The sequence below is a fragment of the Cololabis saira genome, chromosome 11 (genome assembly GCF_033807715.1).
Source record: "Cololabis saira isolate AMF1-May2022 chromosome 11, fColSai1.1, whole genome shotgun sequence".
Taxonomy (NCBI): Eukaryota; Metazoa; Chordata; class Actinopteri; order Beloniformes; family Belonidae; genus Cololabis; species Cololabis saira.
Window position 1 is genome coordinate 24,263,194 of NC_084597.1, and position 19,869 is coordinate 24,283,062.

Here is a 19,869-nt window from a genome sequence, read left to right on the forward strand (position 1 = left end):
CGAAACCGAACAGGAAGTTGGCCATTTTGAACATTTTGAATTAATCGCGTAATTTTGGCACAATTTATGCCATTCTTTCAGCAGTTAAAGGGGACCTATTATGGCATTTAATGTATATTTTAAACAGGCCTTGAATGTCTTAAAAACAATCTAAAGCTTGTTTTTTTCTACATAAAACAGAAATTCAGCCTGTGGGCCATGTCTCTAGTTTTACCGCTTCTAACCTCATTATCTGTGAGTGATTCTGAGGGGAGGGGAGGCTATGATAATGAGGCTCTGTGCTGATTGGCTGCCTGAATCACGTGTAGCAGTGGAGGGCACAGAGCCGGCTGCGTACACAAAGCGTGTCCCATGCGAGCGAGCTTCTGCGACAAAATAAATTCCATTGCTTTATTTTTTTTTGTTGACTGTCCTAACTGGCCGCGAGTTTAACGGTTTCAGTGTGGACAAAGAGCGTCCGATGTCAAGCAGCTCGACGCGATAGTCAGACGCTCGCATGCAGTTACACGGTGTAAACGGATCTTAAAGCCTGAATTGCGGTTCTGCGTTAAATCGACGCGTATCTTACACCGTAGGTTCTGCGTTGGTGAAACGCGGAACCATAAATCAGCCTTAAGTTCCCTGAAGAGGGAACGGGTCACCTCGTCTTCACACAGGAAGATTTAATTGAATTCTAAACAGGTACACCACAGTTATTTACTCTGATTCCTCATCATTTCATTTCTTATGTTACAAGACAAATGAATCATGTTAACTGTAAAGAAATCACAACACTGAAGGTTCACAAATGGCAACTTTATTGTTAAAGGAGCTTGAGGCTCCTTTTAAGAAATGTGACTCTCTAGCGCCACCCTTCACCACGACGGCCGTTGGGGGTACTGCAGCCAACAGTGAAGCCGGCACGGGAGAACAGGGAGAACGTGCATGCAGCGTCATGTGACGTCACATCCGCAGCCCAGCGCGGGACATTCGGGACCGAATTGCAGCACATTTTGCAGCACACAGCCTGTTCAAGGCAACGGAGAGATACACTAGAGGGCTCATTCTTTTTGGTTTGGAACGCTTCATCTGACATTATTACTAGAAAACTTAAAATGTATACGGATTTTTTTCATAAATCCTGCCACAATCCGGCCTCAAGCTCCTTTAAAAAAAAATAAAAGAACATAAGTTGTATATAAATAACATTTATGCACTATTGCTGGCTCAGTGAAGGACCGTGCATTTCTTCTGAAGGTGTCGTTGAACAGCTTCAGGTGCATTGCTTGGAAGATCTGAAACCATCGACAGAAGAAAAATGTATTAATAATAGAGCTCTGGTATTACCTAACGAGTGAGTGGCTCCGTTAGGGAACACTGGAGCCACTCACTGGTCCGGTCCGTTACGTAACGATAGGCGCAGATTCTGAACGGCTCGTAAAAGTCACTTGACACTGGATGGATCCTCCGGGCGGGGTGTACAGACCCTACAGAATTTAGTTGCATTCCTCCTTCTCTGAGTTGTCAGGGTGAGGGGAGACCACTTTATATATGTTAAAGCAAGAAAAAAATGTGTTTTTCATTATAGGTCCCCTTTAATACGGCCCGAACCGTAACGTGCACCCAGGTATGTTATACATGTTATACAAAATGTGCGTCTCCATCCTGCGACGACGCGCATGACTTTTCTCTTTTAAAAGCATTACCGTGGCGACGCTAGACGCCAAAAAGTGTGCCCCCCACTTCATCTGATTGGTCCATATTTGATAGTTCCCCAAAAGTCACCAAATTTTGCACGCAAGCCAGGCCTTGCAATAAAGTTGATATTTCCTCGTTTGCATTAATGGGCGTGGCAAGATGGCTCAACAGTGCCCCCTAGAATACTTTTCTCTGCCATAACTTTTGAATGGTTTGACATAAAGACTCTTGGGTGGTGTCATCAAACAATGAATACTTGACCTTCATTGGCCTGAATTAGCCCCGCCCCTTCTTCTGATTGGTCAATATTTGATAGTCCCTATTTTCTAGCATAACTTTTGAATGGTTTGACATAGAGAGTCGTGGGTGGTGTCACCTGACTCAGTTTTGAGTACTTGACCTTCCTTGGCCTGAATTAGCCCTGCCCCTTCTTCTGATTGGTTGTCCCAATTTCTGCTATAACTTTTGAATGGTTTGACATAAAGACTCGTGGGTGGTGTCATCGGACATGGTTTTGAGTCCTTGACCATAATTGGTGCAAATTAGCCCCGCCCCTTCTTCTTATTGGCCGAAATTTCATAGTTCCTATTTTCTGCCATCACTTTTGAATGGTTTGACATAGAAAGTCGTGGGTGGTGTCATTTCTGATATGCTTATGTGGGGCGGTGGCCATAAGTGCGAGGACCTGTTCATCGCTGCTTGCAGCTTTAATTTATATATGTAATTGCACATGCCCTGGTAGACTTTCTGTTTGTCACACATACTGCAATATAAGATTTTGTGGCTGTAGAAATGTGACTCTGGTTGGAGATAATTGAGGTTTTCACCTCTAGAGGGTCTTTTAGTGTGGAGATCCTGAATCCATATTGGATTCCCAGATGCATATGGTGCATTTAGTAATTCAATTCCCACAGGTTAGTGCACATACTGACTCCAGTATTGACAAAACAATAGAAAAAAATAATATCTTTATACAAATTGGTGTGTACGCAGAAGAAGAAAACGTGAAAAGAATGTGCCTGTAAAATTATGTAAAATAATGCTGAATAAAGGATGACTTCTTATTTTTCTATTTTCTTTCAACAACAGTCAATTCTTAGAAGAATTATTTTTTTGTGAATCTCCCTCCAGCTCACTCCTTATCCATTTTGAAAATGAATGCAGTCAAACTGTACGGTTTAAATTATGATAGATTATATTGAGTGGATCAAAGAAATCTTCCAAAAATGGATTTTACGCGAGTACAGTATTCTGTGCAGTCTTCCTTAATACAGATGTTCAAATCTGTACAGGATTAGGTGGTTTTAAAATCATGTTTTCCCCATTTGATTGTTAGAGAACATTTGGTGCTTAAATACACAGCATCTATTCTTTTATTAATGCTGAGCAGTGTTTACTCAGGGTTTTTATTGAAATCAGTTCAAAGATGATCTTCTGAAATATATTTCTTGCACTGGGATCAAAGGTTTCCTAGTGCAACAATTTTTGCTGCTTATGGCAACTGACCTGCTTCCATACTCCTTTCAAAAATGACTTAAGCCACTCAGGACAATGATGAATAGATTTTGAACTCCTGACCTGATGAAATGTAACAAGAAGGACTGTTGCAGGATAGCATGGAGCGTGTCAAAGGTCGCAATGTTAACAATCCGTCTTAGCGCTGAAAAAGTGCATCAACGGCTGTACTCTACGTCACATAGTTGTGTATTATGAAACCAAATCCTGACGTGTACAACTGCAGGCACACAAAAGAAAAGCGGACCAATTACTCTACATGCATGGCCACATAGCCACAGCCATGAGGGATGAAGACATGCATGACAGGCAGCCATTGATCCACTAACAGGAAGTTAAAAGTCCCCTAGGGCTAAACATTGAAGTGAAACAGCTGATTGACTTAAAAAAGAAATCGAGAGTATCAGATAATACAAAAATGTCAGCAGCAGTCCTTTAGCAACAGTCTTATTTGTGACTTTGCACAACCTTGAGTTTAATGCTGATATCAGCATGGTAGAATGCAGCTATTAAAGAGCATATTGCAGGTTGGAGACCCCTGTGAATCAATGTGTAGGAAAATAATGTAGGAACTGAATTTTCATTGAAATACGCATAAATATATACTACAGTGACCTCTGGAGTTGTTTTTGTGAGAGTATTTTACTTCCGCATCTGAAAAAGCTGAACCGGAAGTGACGTAGCGGGAGGGAGCGCGGTGAATTTCAACAATAGGAAAAATAATGGATCTTAATGTTAGTTGTGACACTGAAGAGGTTGTGAATGTGTATTCACACCAATATGACAGGCCACAGCCTTATAATTACGAACCCGTTAGGCCCCCCAAGTTCTTTTGATTGACAGCTGAAACTCGCTTTTTAAAAGGCTGATTTATGGGTCCGCGTTACACCAACGCAGACCCTACGGCATAGGTTACGCGGCGACGCACCGAACGCTGCGTGCGCCGCGTACCCCTACACCGTAGGCTACGCCGTCGATTTTACGCGGAACCATAAATCAGCCTTCATTCACTGCAGCACCCGCCCGTGCGCCTTCCTGAAAGAAACTCAGAAAATAACTCCTTAAAAACAGGTGAGTACTTGTAATCTGTCTACGTTTGTACTTTCTAAACAGAAAACAGGCTTATTATCTTCTCTTTTTTCTGATTAAATGCATCCAAAATAGCCGGGTATTTTTAAAACCGAATACTTCCCCCCCTGCGTTTTCGACCACATTCATAAGCATTCCAAACCTGTAGATCATCTGGTCTTCCGGCGTCCGGGCCGCCTCTGCGGCGCCGCTTCACCGGGAGCGGCGTCTCCTTCTCGGGTAACAAGCTCGAGTCCCCCCGTGTCCACCACGGAGCAGGTACGGCAGGTACGGCAGGTACGGCAGGTACGGCAGGTACGGCTCTACGCCGTAGGTACGGCGTAGGCTCTGCGTCGGTGTAACGGTGTCAAGAGCAGAGACCATTTATTTAATAAATAGCTTGGAGGACAGATGGTGGATCATCTGTAGTTCTGGGTCGCACGTTAGACGTCAGACTCAGAGCAGATTTGTTGTTGTTTTGGAGCATAATGTGACGTTCGAAAACGCAAAACTGCTCTCTGTCTCTGTCTACACGCATCTACATAAACAGAGTTTTCAAAAATCTTCACTTTGCCCGGAGTTTTTTAAAACATTCGTTTATTTGCGTTTTCGTGTGGATGACAGGTCCAAACGTAGGAAAATATCTTCGGTTAAGCAAATACCCGGCTACGTGGTGTACGGGGTCTGCGCAGTAAGATGGGGCAGAGCTGTGGAGACGTCTCCCTCCCGCTGCGTCATATGACGCAGTGTTCGAAAAAAAAAGCATTTGTAGGAGCTTGGCTAAAATCAGCCACTTTTTCCTCTGAATACGTGCCCTTATGTCTTGTAAAACATATTAAATCCTACATTAACTTCTCACATAGTCATTTTCACATAAGGTCAGGTATCATTTTTGAAAAAATTCTAACCTGCAATATGCTCTTTAAGAAGGTGTGATGATTATAATGTTCACCAGCTGAGGATGATGATTACAAGAATTAGGGGTCTTTGAAAAAATTCACGTAAGATTGGGGATTGTCATTAGTAGTATGGAGCCAAATCAAGGCCAAAAGTTTTGCTAATTTGAAAATAAAATTTGAACCTGAAAATTCTTTTTTACAGTTTCAATTATTTTTTTTTCAGTATCAGATCTATTTTTCAGTTTCAGAACTTTTTATTTCAGTTTCAAATCTACTACCAAGTACGGTCTAAAATAGCTTTTTAAACAGAAACGTGTCACTAATATCAGTTTTTTCCACTGCCAATCAGGTGAATATGGTGTATATAGAGTGTTGAATCATACTTCTACTGATAACTTCGGCAACCTACGTTTCCTGAAGGCAACAGGACTGAGTAACGTCCCTTCTCTGTTCTGCTGTCACTCATGATGCCACGCCCCTCTCAGTTGATGCCACGCCCCCCACGCCAGATCGGTGCCAAAAGTCTGAACCTGAAAAAAAAATTTAAACTGAAAAAAAAGATTTGAAACTGAAAAAAACAGAAGTGAAACTGAAAAAAAAGATGTGAAACTGAAAAAAAAAGATCTGAAACTGAAAAAAAGATTTGAAACTGAAATAAAAAGTTCTGAAACTGAAAAAAAGATCTGATACTGAAAAAAAAATATTTGAAACTGTAAAAAATAATTTTCAGGTTCAAATTTATTTTCAAATTAGCAAAACTTTTGGCCTTGATTTGGCTCCATACATTAGCCCCTTTTACATTGGCGAATACCCCATGTTTAATGTGCGGATCTATCATGCTGTGTGCCCCTTTTACATTGACTGACGCAGGGTAGCGTTTTGAGCTGCCCCGCGAATAGCTCACCTCCGAGGGCAGTCTTAACCGCGGGTCAGGTCTAATGTAAACAGAAGTAACGCGGGGTGGCGGGTCGTGGGAGGGGTTTGTTGGTGACGTACCCTGAGTACAACCCACTAGGGAAGGTTTTTCTTTTTCAAATGTAATATTATTATTTAAAAATATAAGGAAACAGCTGATGAGAGTAACAGCAGCCGCAGCAGCAGCAGCAGCAGGAAGTCACACCTAGGATCTACTGTTTATTGGCAAAATGAGTAACAGATCTGCGAGCTGCTCAGCCTTAGAGCCGAGGATGCCATAAACCATTGTATGTCCAGAACTACATAGGCTCACATCTTCTGTCATCACACAATTCAAGAAAGTTGAACAAGTGAGGCCACTTTCAGACTACACGACTCTCAAAACTGGCCGATTTCTGTGCTGTTCAGACTACACGACTTGCTGTCTTCATATTTTTCTGGTACGGACAAAGTTGGAGATGAGTACACAATCTTTTGTAATGGAAAACAGCTGCCTGTTCGTATTGTAGCAGAGTATCTTGTATCTTGCTGGATTTTTACATCTCTTGCTTTGTGGGTTACCCCTTTAGTTTTATATCACTCCAATTTTAATATGAGTGATATGTGTTAAGACTTTTATTTTAGCTTATTTTTATTTTAAATCTAAGGCTTATTGTTTTATTAACCTTACCCTTGCCTCTTTGCCTGAAAAAAGCTGGCATAGACTTCAGCAGATCCATGTTTAGGAATATGCGGGTGTAAATAATGAATGGATGAATGAAAGCCTTTTTTTTTTTAACCACGTCACTTAATTTAATAAACCTTTTTGCATTTGACAATTTTTTTATCCTGCTTTTTATTACAGCAGTGGGTTTCAGTAGACCCTGGAATAAGTAGTCCTTGAATTTTGAAATTTGACTCCATAAATCAGAATTGATTGGAAATGTGAGAAAACACGGCTCATGACAGGACTGCCAAAGTTATGTTATGTTACCCACATAATCTGTGGTTAAAAATAATGTACATCATCTGAGGCAAAAATCTGATATAATTGCTTATCTACCGTATTCTTTTTTATCACTTTAATTTTTTAATTAAGGATTTTGGATTAAGAAAACAACGCTTTAATAGAGCTCCGGTAATACCTCACCCCCACCCTCTCAATAACCTTAATGACCCTCTCTTATTCTCTTTTTCCTCATTCTTTTCTTCCTCCTCTCCTGACCCTTCCTCTCCTTGTGTCCATTCGCACGGTCCCCTTTCCCATGTTACTTCCACCACGGTGGAGACGGCTAAACACACCCCTCTCCACTCTCAAGCAGCACACACTCTTATAGCTCATACCCTGAGGGTGACGGCAATCGGTCCTCTATGTGTGAGCCGTAGCGTCTCCCCTCTTGAGTCTCCACCTCAGCGTGTTTCTCCATCTTGCCTCTGGGGCTAGAACACGGACACCGCCCTCAGTCTTCTTTATCCGGTCCAGATAACCCTTATGTGTTGGACAGGGCAGTAGAAGCTGCACATAATAATCATGTTCACTGTTACTGAGAAGACAAGAGGAGGCTCTTCGTCTGCTCAGGGTTTTTCTCCGGGCCAATGTGATGATGATCTGTTGGGGTGTTTTGCTTTTTGTTTTTTCTTTCTTCCTTTGGGTCGGCGTCAAGGTAGACTATTGGAGAGTTGAATTTATCACATCTTTGAGGATTACATTTAAATTCATCTCCAAAATGCTGCAGGGCAAAAAGAGGCCAGCGCATGGAGCAAATGCACGACAGTGCAAAACCAAGCATTCTTGGTTTCTTTTCAATTTCTCAGTGACATGGGAAAATAATTATTTTTGAATTTCTATAATTTGTAGGCCTTTTTGTATTTTCAAAGTATATTTTGCTCTTCAAGTCAAATACACAAAAGGAAAATATATTATGCTTTCTTATGTTATTGATTCCATCTGCCCACTCAAAGCTCTCAAGGCCGACATTAAAATGTCTTGCTTCCGATCATCATCTTTATTTGATGGTGGATATTGCTCTCACATACACACACTCAATTCTCTCCTCTTCACTTCTTGATATTAAGTGTGTGTGAATGTGTATGAACTGCAAGGGCTTCTTCAGTGCCCTTTACTGGTTTCATTTTTGGCCTGACCTGATTAAGGCAGTTATGGACGCCTTAAGAGCTTATGGATTAAAAGAAGGATGTACGCCGTGAGTGCAAGACAAGACATTAGGAGCTCTTTATTAGCGAATCGTGCAGACAATGAGCTTGAAGCACTTCGATAAAACAATATAAAGGATTATCTGCAAGACTCAATGCTTGCTTGTACCATTTGCATTAATTAAGAGGGTGGTGATTTGTATTGCAGCAATCAAGCAAGTACTGCTGATAAATTGAGGGTAGAGCCTACTTTAAAAGATTATAAGATCCAGTCAGGATGTCCTCGTTGGATTGTGAATGAGGGAACTGTTTTTTTTTGTTTTTTTTAAATATTTTTTTATCCCCGATTTTTTACCCATTGCATCACCCAGTGCTCCTACCTAAGTAAGTCCTGGGCATTGCTCTCCTCTGCCAACCCAGGGAGGGCTCTACACCGAGCTCAGGTCTCCTTCTTATCCTGAGGAGTGACGGACCGCTTCTTTTCACCAGGCAGGGTGAGGATTCTCTGACCGGACGTAGCGCGTGGAAGAGGGAACTGTTTTAAATCACATAAGCATATGTGAAATGTAGGTAAAATGAAAACAAAAATGTCAAAAACAAAGTATCACTAATTACTAGGGGTGTAACAATATATCGTGCCATGAAATTTTGCGATACAAAAATGTCACGATACGTGTCGTGGAGGTGACAAACTGTAGTGCGATATTGGTTTATTAATATTAATATATTGTGTTTACTAGTAACGCGCATCCTATTGGTGCAGCGGGATCACGTGACGACCGCGCCTCTTCCCGCGGACGAAAATCTTACTACACTCAGAAGAAACTAGTACCGTTTTGCGGTCCCAATCACGGGACTCTGGAGGGTTTGAGCTCTGAACTTTTACTTATAAGGTGAGCATGAATCAATCTTTTTTATGATGTAAAGATTGTGTCGTCCCCAAAGATGGGAGCAGGATGAAACAATAACGGGGTTCACCTTATGGCCCCAGGCTGGGAGCATGTGGCTGAAGCTCTTAGCTCTGTAATAAGCTAAATAACAGTCATGTTGCATTTTGAGTTTCGGACATTTCATAGTTTATTTATTTACTTTTATTTATTTATTTAATTTTAGTTCTTAAATTTCTGGAAAAGAAAAAAGTCAAGTCATACATGAGAGAAACTATTCAGTTGGTGGCTAAATATTTTTACTTGTATGAAATTGAAGATGCATAATGCAAACCTGACATTTACTTTTAGTTCAGTTTGTGCAAAATGGTTGGCCTGGCTTGCTCTTTAAAACATAAACAGTTATAAAGCATTACAAACTGTAACAATAGGGCAAACGCACAACATTGTTTTGTATTTTGTGTCTTTCAAATAAAAGACAATTTTTTCCAGTCATATGTTCCTCATTCAAGATTGTTAAAAAAATACTGCTATAATATCGTATCGTTATCGTGACCTCAATATCGTGTATCCTACACCCCAACGTTACACCCCAACTAATTCCATCCTGTGTACTTGGATGTAATTAAAAATATTGAAGTGGACATTTCAAATGTTAGAGAGAGTTCTTGGTCAACTGTCAATATCTGAAAATGTTTTCAAGCCATCAAGCTGTTGACAGTGTGTGGATGGAAGGAGATGAGACACAAACAGACAGATCTCTGGCCATGATATCACTTGGGTTTTTTATCATCTCTCATCCCCCCTACCAAGAAATGATTAAATAGCTTGGAGGATGTTTAGCACACATCTATGATGTGTGAAAGCCTGACAGAGCTTGCCTGTTCATGAATATGGCATGTGCAAAAGAAGATCAAATATTACTTGATAACTTTATTTTCTGTAAACAAATGGAATTTATACTACGTGCTGCAGGAAAATCGGACAAATTCAGACCAGCTTTACGTTTCAGTAAGAGTATACATTAAAATATACATTAAAAAGGACAGTTTTTTTTCTAAATAATCTAGGTTTTGAAAATCAGACGTATGAAATAACTCCAGGCTTTTAACCAGACACCCATGGATGTCATCATTTTGGCAACAAAATAAAATCAGGTCACCTAACTTGTTAATAAACAGTTGTCATCTAGGATGTATGTGTATGTTTCTGGCCATGCATGGCTTGAGCGTGTGTGAGTGTTCCTTGAGGCTACGAGTGCAATAATGATTTACTAAATGTCAAATGAACAGTTGTGGGGAGAAAACACCATGCAGGCGTGTTGGCTAGGAGCTCTTTAGCATTTCACGCCCTGATTGTGAGACGACTTTTTTGGTGAACACACACCACTGAGGTTGCAGCATGTTCTGACTATTTGCGTACATAGATTACAGCTACACAGTCACCAAAATCAGAACACAGTGAATGACAAGATACATTTAAAATAACACATTTGGATTACAATATTTTCTGCCTCATGCAATATTTCCTGAAATTCTCCCCTCTTTTTCCCCCCATTTCGTGCATAGTTGCCACCAAATGCTGAACTCAAATTTTGAGTTGAAAAGAGCATAAGCCATCTGCGCGATAATAGCTTTTATGAGTTTGTTACTATTCATATGGAGCATACTGTGGTCTCTCGGGTGGGCATTGCAGTCGGCGACAGCCTGATGTGGGTTGAGAGGCTGCCATGTCGGCTGCCTACCTCCTCTCAGGCTCATCTCCAGGGTCCATAGAGACTGTGAAGCGAGGTCTATCACCAGAATTTCTGTTGTCTAATCACTATCCTTCACCCCTCTCTCATTCCTCTTAGCATCTTCTGCTACCATTCGCATTTGCACTCTCTTCCCACACCATCTTTTATTTATTTATCCATTTTCCAGCGTTGCTTTTTTTGTCAACAAGCCTGAGTTTTCCCGATTTGTGAGGGAAAAGACCTAGATGGCACTAAAGGCGAGGTCTTAGACACAGCAGACACACAGAAATATACTAAGAGATACATTCAAGAGCCAACTGCAATCTGTGCTCACACCACATCATTGTTTATTACTCTTCCTTCTATCATTACCTCTTCTGACAGGTGTACTTGTTGACCACCAGGCAGTGATTAGTGGAGGAATTTGCTGGGCAGCCCAATCTGCCAACAGGGAGCTCATGTAAATTTAGGTCATTATGCTTGGCATATGAAATTGGTGCGAAGGAATAAGTGTGTGTGTGTGTGGGGGGGGGGGGGGGTTGTCTTATAAAGGCAGATCTGAAAATTGAAATTGAGTGGCGAGCTCACTTCTGACCATCGACCTTTACTTTAATATTACCAGTGGATAAATAGACACATACACAGAGATGTTTTGGCGTAATCTCTGATGCATTTGGACAGTTTGGTTGGTGGGTTGGATCATTCGAGGAGGTGGAGGCTGCTGTGCTGTAAGAATGATGGTGGCGCAGCTGTGTCACAGCCTTTACATTTTCCAACGATGTTTAAGTAGTTCACACAATGCAACATTGCTAAAATATCAATTTTATTTTAAGGGTCTGCTGATATGGGGGAAATTGTAATGTTCAAAATAATTTCTTTAAATGTAAGACATTGTTGGAGTCTCTTGTCACCTTTTGTCATTAGTATATCCAATAATGGATTAAAAAAAACCTGCAGAATAAACAAAGATTTTAGGCAGTTTGCGTAATATTTTTCAGACGAATACAGCAGAAAATAACAATAGAGCCATAATACATTAAATACATCCTTACCAGAGGGGGACAACATGTTCTGCAAATTGAATTGATTCTGATCAGTACCATCATATTACAGGAATATTCTGGAGTTAAACCAACCCTTGGTCTGTAAAATGGTAATGGGTGAAAACTGTCGTTAGGGACCACGACAACAAGAATTGATGCAGTTTGAGGAAGAACTGAGTATCAGAATAAACGGCCACTTGAAGCCTCTCACAGGACTAAAGACTGTAATTCCACTTAAGTGGTAGAGTGGATAGCGTCCCCACAGATGAAGGTAATTTTGCAGTTTTTGCAGTGCAGTTTTATGTTGCTGTGGATCAACGAGTACATCATTTGTCACAATTTCTAACAAAGGTATCCAATTATTTCAGTATAATTTCAAGCAAAACGAATTTCTGAAATAAAAGGAAATGTGCCAACACATTTTTACTCATGGGTTTCTCCAAGGGATTATAGTGATTTCTTTTCATCAGCAATAAACTATAATAGCAAATTTACAGTATTGACTCAGCTGCCTGTAAACCAATCTGCCTCTACTTGAAGTTATTGTTGTGTCCGGCTCATGGTAAGGTCAGGCAATTAAACTGATTTTGTTCTTTCACCACATGCTGTCCGTCACGAAATTGGCTGATCATGTATACATATACAGTGGGGCAAAAATGTATTTCGTCAGCCACCAATTGTGCAAGTTCTCCCACCTAAAAAGATGAGACGCCTGTAATTTTCATCATAGGTGCACTTCAACTATGAGAGACAGAATGGGGGGAAAGAATCCAGGAAATCCCATTGTAGGATTTTTACTGAATTAATTGGTAAATTACACTGTAAAATAAGTATTTGGTCACCTACAAACAAGCAAGATGTCTGGCTTTCACAGACCTGTAACTTCTTCTTTAAAGGGCCCTGACACACCAACCCGACTTCCCCCGCTCCCGGCCGACTGCTGTGTCGGCTCGCGTCGCCTATGTCGGGCTGGGTCGGGCTCTTTGAACACACTGAAAAGACGACACCCGACGGCCTGACTAGCACGTACGTTCTGCGCATGCGTGAGAGGTAATTCCCCTCCATACCAGCAGGCAGCGGTAGTGTGTATTCAGGGGCTCAAGGAGGAGGACAGCACAGCTCTGCAGCTCTGTGGAGAATTAAAATAAATGGCTGGCTGAAATAAATCATTTAGCAAGATAAATGTTGGTTTAATAGATTAAATCTAACAGTTGTAGCTACGCCTGTTAAGAAATTTGCTCCGAAAATTTCAGGATTTCTGCCTGCCAGCTTGGGAGCTGGTTTATGGTTCCGCGTTAAATCGACGCAGAGCCTACGGCGTAGGGTACGGCGTATCGCGCGCGTCGCCGTGTAACCATCGCTGTAGGCTTTGCGTTGGTGTAACGCAGAACCATAAATCAGCCTTTATTCTGGCGCGGTTTGAAAAAGACAAGCGAATGATTATATACATTCACTGAGTGAATATTATGAAAGTAAAATATTTATTTCTCACTACAAATGTAATCAAAACGCATTTTTATGCAGAAACTAGCTCAAAATATTGATTTTATTCATAAGAAATGTCTGCCATGTTTTTTTTGATTCAATCCGCAAATGACGACGAAAAGCATTCTGGGAAATTCTGGGAACAGCCAATCACAGAGTGAGCTGTTTGACCGATGGCCCGACCCCGATTCGAAATGTCGAATCGGCGTCGGGCCGTCGGCTAATAAGGGGAATAAGAGTGTGGTTAATGTATATAAAAGTGGGGTCGGCTTGGGGGGTCTGGGGCGCAGGCCTCTGGTAGCCCCTGGGGGGCGGTGGGCCCTGTCCCTGGCCGGTGGGGGCCTTGGAGGCCTATGGGGGGGGTTACCTCATGGCGGTGGGAGGGGTGGCTGGGGGGGGCTCGGGCGGGGGTCGGTGGCTTGGGCGTCTCCGGTTTTCCCGGGAGGGGCTGGGCCGTGGGCGTGGGGGTCCCGCTCGGAGGGCCCGGCCCTGCCTGGGTGGGGGGTGGCTGTCTGCACTGGGGGGGCATTGCTGCCTTGGTCCTCCGTCGCTGGGCGGGGGCCGCGTGCCCCTGCGGATGTGGGGACTCCGTGACCCTTGGGGTGTCCGCCGGGGTGGACCGTTTCCCCCTCCGTCTGGGGGCTCCGGCGGCACCGGGGGCGCCCGTGGAGGTACGGTGGGGCCCTGGCCCGGCTCGGAGGGCCGGCCCCCATCTACTGGATGGCCGGTGGGGGAACGCAGGTGTCTTACCAGGGCCGGCTTTGCTGGTCCTGCCTCCTGGCTTCGGCCTTCTTTTCCCCCTCCTTCCCCCCCTACACGATTCATACGCACATAGGCGAAGGGGCGGGGGGTCCGGGTCGTTGGGGGAATTGTCCCGCGTGGTCCGGCACTCCCCGCCTCACGGTTTTAACAGCAAAGTAGACACTGCACGTTCAACACTTAATAAATACATTTGACAAGGACACGTAGTTCGGGAGGGGGGGGGGGGTCGTGTCAAATCGATACTTGGCCCTCCCCCTCCCTGTTTTTATGGCATTAATCACATGCACTCAACACACCCGCGTTCCCTCGCCGGCCTGGGATAGGTGGGTCGGGATACCCGGGCCTGGCGGGGCTCGCCGTGCAGCCTGGGGTGCCTTCTGGCGGTGCTGGAACCCCCCGGGGAGGGGGAAACGGTGATTGTGTGTCTGTGTCGGTGAGAATGCGGTTTGGAAGGGTCCTGCCATGGAGGATTTGAGCCTCCATTGGCAGGACAACAAAACTTAATAATTTTTCAATCAATATTATATTATACAAAGATGGTTATTATTATTATTATTATTATTATTATTATTATTATTATTATTATTATTATTATTATTATTATTAGTATTAGTATTAGTATTATTATTATGTATAGTATATCTTATTATTAGTATAGGTATCGGATAGGTGAATGGATGAATGAATGGGATGCCTGGGTCTGGGGCCCTCCGTTGTCGGGCCTGCGCGGGTGTCGCCCTGTTGGGGGGTTCCCTCTCTCCGGGCCCGTCTCCGGTCCCCCCCGCTGCCTCCGCGGCGGGGCGCCCCTCTGGTCTTGGAGGGCCACTTTCGTGGGGGCAGGTGCACCTGCCCGCGTCGGGGCGGCCGGGGCGGCTCTGTCTCTCCGGGCTGGCTGGCCCCCTGCCGGGTGGGGGTCGTTGGCCTGGAGGGTGAGGGCCTCCTGGCCACGTGTCTGGCCCGGACCGGGTGGCCGGGGATTGCCTGGGTCGCGGTCCGCTGCCGCGAGATCCCTGGCTGCTTCTCCCCGCGCCGTGGGGGCCCCGCCTGCGGGCCCCCTTGGCCGCCGCCGGGGGGGGGGGGGGGCTCGCAGGCGGTGGGTTGCCTCCCTCCTACTTCTCCCCTCTGTGGGGTTGCTGGTGGCCTGGGTTCCGGGTTCTTCCGTGTCGGCCTCTGGTCTCGCGGGTGGCGGGGTTGCTCCCCCCCCTCCCCCACTATAGATACACTTCAGGTGGAGCTTTGTTTGGTTTATTACACACACACACACACACACACACACACACACACACACACACACACACACACACACACACACACACATACACACACACACACACACACACATACACAGCCACACAAACATATACATACACACACACACACATAGCCACAAAGACATGTACACACACACGTACGCACACACACACACACACACACACACATAGTTTTTGGGGTTAGGTAGCGGTAGCGGTAGCTTAGCTCAGACTGCGATCAGATCTCAAGATTTGGGTCGATTGCTGTTCGTGTTTTGGTCGGCTCCGTGCCGGTTTCGTGTTTTGTTTTTGGTTTTTTGTTGCAGATTTCCAGTGCTTGACGTGTGTCTCCGTGTGTTCCTGCTTCCTGGATTGGCAGTGGATGTCGTCACCCCCCCCCCCCCCCCCCCCCCAAAAAAAAAAAAATCACTGGGTTTGTATGTGTATATTTATGTATGTGTATGCATATGTATGCGTATATATATGTATATATATTAAATATAGTAATAATGCACATATATATACCTATATAAAAAAAAATGTATATAAAAGTAAGAAAGAAATATCTTATCACAAGTGGATATTTGAGACGTGGACAATCATTCTCCTCTGAACTGAAGTCCTGACAATTCATAATGTGTTAAATGTTCTCACCGTTCTCATAGCTGGGACAAGATAAATGTCTTCATTTTTGAATTTCTCTAAAAATGCAGCTTTTACAAATGTTTTGTCGAAGTCTCTTAGACACGTGTCCATTTCACCTCTTTTGCCACCTCCTGCTTATCTTGTTTTCTGAGCGCAGAGGCAGACAGGTGTTCAAGCACTGAGAGTGGTAAGGCAACACCTTCAACCCAAATTTCATCCTTTTAACCCAAACAACTGTGGTATAGTAACATAACCACTGTTCACTTAGTGTGTGTGTCAGGCTATCTGTCTATATAAGTGTGTTTTGTTCTTGCATTTGCAGGGCGGGGGGTTAGATTTCATCCTGATAGCAGGGGTAGGCATGGAGGAGGGCAAAACATATGTTCCGAGGGCCAGGAACAAAAGCAGTGACACGTTAGCCTTTTCACGGAGATGACCTTTCTGCCGCTCCGTATCCCCGCTTCTCTGCCTGCCGCTGTCCTTTTGTGTGCCAGCTTGCCTCGGGCCGAGCTCAAGCCGAGCGCTAGAATTTCTCCTCGACTCCCCAAATCTCCCTTGACTAAATGTCAGGATTACATATTTCTCTGCTCACACCGAAGGCTTTAATTAACACTACTGTGTGCTCACATATATGACTTTGTTTGTGTGCAAGCATGTTTTCCTATTAAATAAACCTTCATCGCTCTGTTTCATTTTACTGTATTGAGGTGTGTCTCACTCACACTGCTATAACCACAAACGCTTGCTTCTTACCAGCATTAACCAATATACCAGAAATATTCTCCATTTAGGGCTGTGTAATCATTTGGACTTAAGGCCAGAGCAGGCTGACAAGACCGGGAGGGGAAAAGGGATTGGCGGAAAGGTGAGAAAAAGATGGAGAATCACACTTAACAGTGGTAGCAGATCTGCTAATGTGCAAAACAACTAATGAACATGAACAGATGCGCGTGCACAGGCGCACACACAGATGTGCATACATGAAGCACAGGGTCAAATGAAAACCTGAGGCAAACAGAGCGATGCGTGCAGAGATGTCACAATTAATCCTATTTTGTCAGATCTTTTGGTTAAAGTGTCAATTCAGGCATGGTGACTAACATTTATAAGGATAGCCTTGGCCTTCTGTCTGCATGGGAGGATAAATCTTTTAAAAGATAATGTCATGCAAGATCATCAAAAGTGTGCATTAAAAACTGCTGCAACTGAAAAGATCTCAGAGCTCACTAGCTGTGAGATAAAGTGTGTTTTTATGAGTATCATTGATGCTTAATCTAATGTTTTAATGAAGTAGCATGAAAGACACTTACCTACCGATGCCTGTTTCATGCTGTTTCACTGGTTGTTTCACTGCAAATACAGCTGATACAGACTGAGACAGAAGCCCCCACTGTTTTGTTCTTACATGATGGAGAAAGTTGGTTTGTTTCCAGCTTTAGAGGCTTTTTTGTGTAGGGCCTGATGTTAATTAGGAAACAATGATTAAATAATTTACGCACTTCTACCCTGCCCACTGTTTTCAGCAACTCCGGCTCATGATATCTGCCTCATGGCAACATAACCGCCCCCACCAAAAATAATGAAAGGAAATTAAAATCTAGACGAAAGAGGCAATACATATCACTACCAGTACAACTCATTTCCATTGTTTTAGGGCTCCTATAAATATCTAGAGGTTATGCTTATAGATATGGGACATAGCAGCATGATTAATGTGTGCGTTGTGAGAGGGAGAGAAATTGTGTGAAGGCACATCACATCACACTATCAAGACAGGCCTTTCCTTTGCCTGTGCACTTGGAGAAGCTGGCAGTTACCCAGTCCTTTATGAGCACACGCCGTGGACTGGTTCTGAACTGGTTCCCTCACTGGGGGCTAGCCTGGGACCCAACCCTGCGTCACCTCTAATTAGGGGAGGCGCCCAGGAACAGGCATAATGAGCTGATGAATAATTAGAATTGGAGGAAATTGTGCAGCCAGGGTGGCAAATCTGGAGGGACAAGTGCTGAAAACAAGGCAAGCAGGATTAAGTCCACAGTCAGTCAAATCTGTGAACTTGGCCAGGGGCGTTAACACTAGGCCTGTGTGAAGAGGAATAAAGCTTGAGCACTGGTGGCCATCCAATGCCACAGCCAGACCCTTAAGGTTGATAAAAGTAAGCAAATAAGATGTGGGTGATAAATGAATCCATAAACTGCCAAAAATTAATAATAAATCTTTAGTGCTCGAATACTGTAAGAATGATAATCCACATGCAAAAGCATGCAGTGTATTCATATTATAATATTAAGACATGATTGACAGTCATGTTTGCCTGAAAATGTTGTTCTCACTTCCAGCACTCATGCTGAAGCAAAATTAGCCTAGCTACCATTTTTCAATATGAGAAATCCATATGTAATTATACCTTAAACATGAATAAAATATGCATTAGAGCAATAGCTTAAATGCAAGAGTTTAAAAGCTGTGAATATGCAAAAGTAGAACGCTGAATCATTGATGGAGCGGTGGTAAAGTGAGATGACAGTAATGATGATGGGGTGTTAGCAGGGTAACATTTAACTGACACAGTTTGGGTCAGTCCTCTCCTCCCAACAAACATGCCCCTCATTATCATGTGCGGGGTCAAGGCTGGCGTGAGAGGGGGTGAACAGTCGTCCCGAGGGTTTCGAGTGGGGTAGTAGCAGGGGGAGTGACGAGGACACCCAAAGGGGAGAATCTAAGGATTGTGCCCCTGCGAACAATCCCTGACAGCCAACATCGCTGCCCATCGTTAATTAGTGCTGGCCTTCCCCTGTCACCAAGGTTGTTCACATCCCAGGGTCATTTAACACGCTGCCTGCTTTCTGCTTGCTCTTTTCTCTGCCAGCTGTGCCACTTTGTCTGGCAGAGTGGAATCACGCCTGCTGATGTGCAGCATTAGACGTGTGACTTTCATGTTTTCACCTAACGTTTGGTGGCCCGTTTGTTTTGTCATGAGGTGGCGATGTGTGACATCTAGGCGTTCATCAAAGAACCATATCTTTTATTCTGTGGCTTAAAATGACTTCAGACATCATTTGTTGTCATAATAATGACCAAGGTTCTCTTTCATTGGGGTTTCGTCCTTGACAACATCAATTTCATATTGGCTATGTAAAGTTTATAAAGCTGGTGGCAAGACACTCTTATAATAAGATATACTGTGTGCAGCACATTGCACAATCCTAGAGGTTTGAATTTATGTGCATACTGTCCCTGTGTGACCAGTCTAGACTTTGTTCAAAATAGTACAATATGTTCAAAATACTTTTAATGATTAGTGGAAACACAGGTAATAAAGTGATGTTTGCACAAGGGCAAAGAAGAGGGAATATTCAAGAAATTGGACATACCGAAGTGAACGCAAATAGTTGAAAAATGTGATTCACCCTCATGTAGCCAACATCTTCATTTTTCAAACTAATCAACATAGTTTCTCTGCTCACTGTTCATCTTTCACTCACTAAATGGATTTTTTTCCCTCAATTTCCCCAATTAGTCGTAGAATGCTAGCATGTTTTTCAGTATATTATAGTCTTGTTACACAATTGCTGATGTCTGAAAACATCCAGTTAAAATAACAAGCAGACTCTGTACAATGTGAAGCAGAAAACAGGACCAAATCATGCAATGATAAACAGGACTTTTCCCCATTTCTCAATCTTCCAACCCATTTGAACTTAATCCTGTATTCATCATTTTGATAAGCATCAGCACACAGCCAATATGGTATTTGAGGAAGGCAGATAGGGGAGCGAGGCCAGAGCTCGTTAGGGCCACCTATTATAACATTTAGGAGTGTTCTTAATAGAAACATGCCTCAGAGCTGATGGC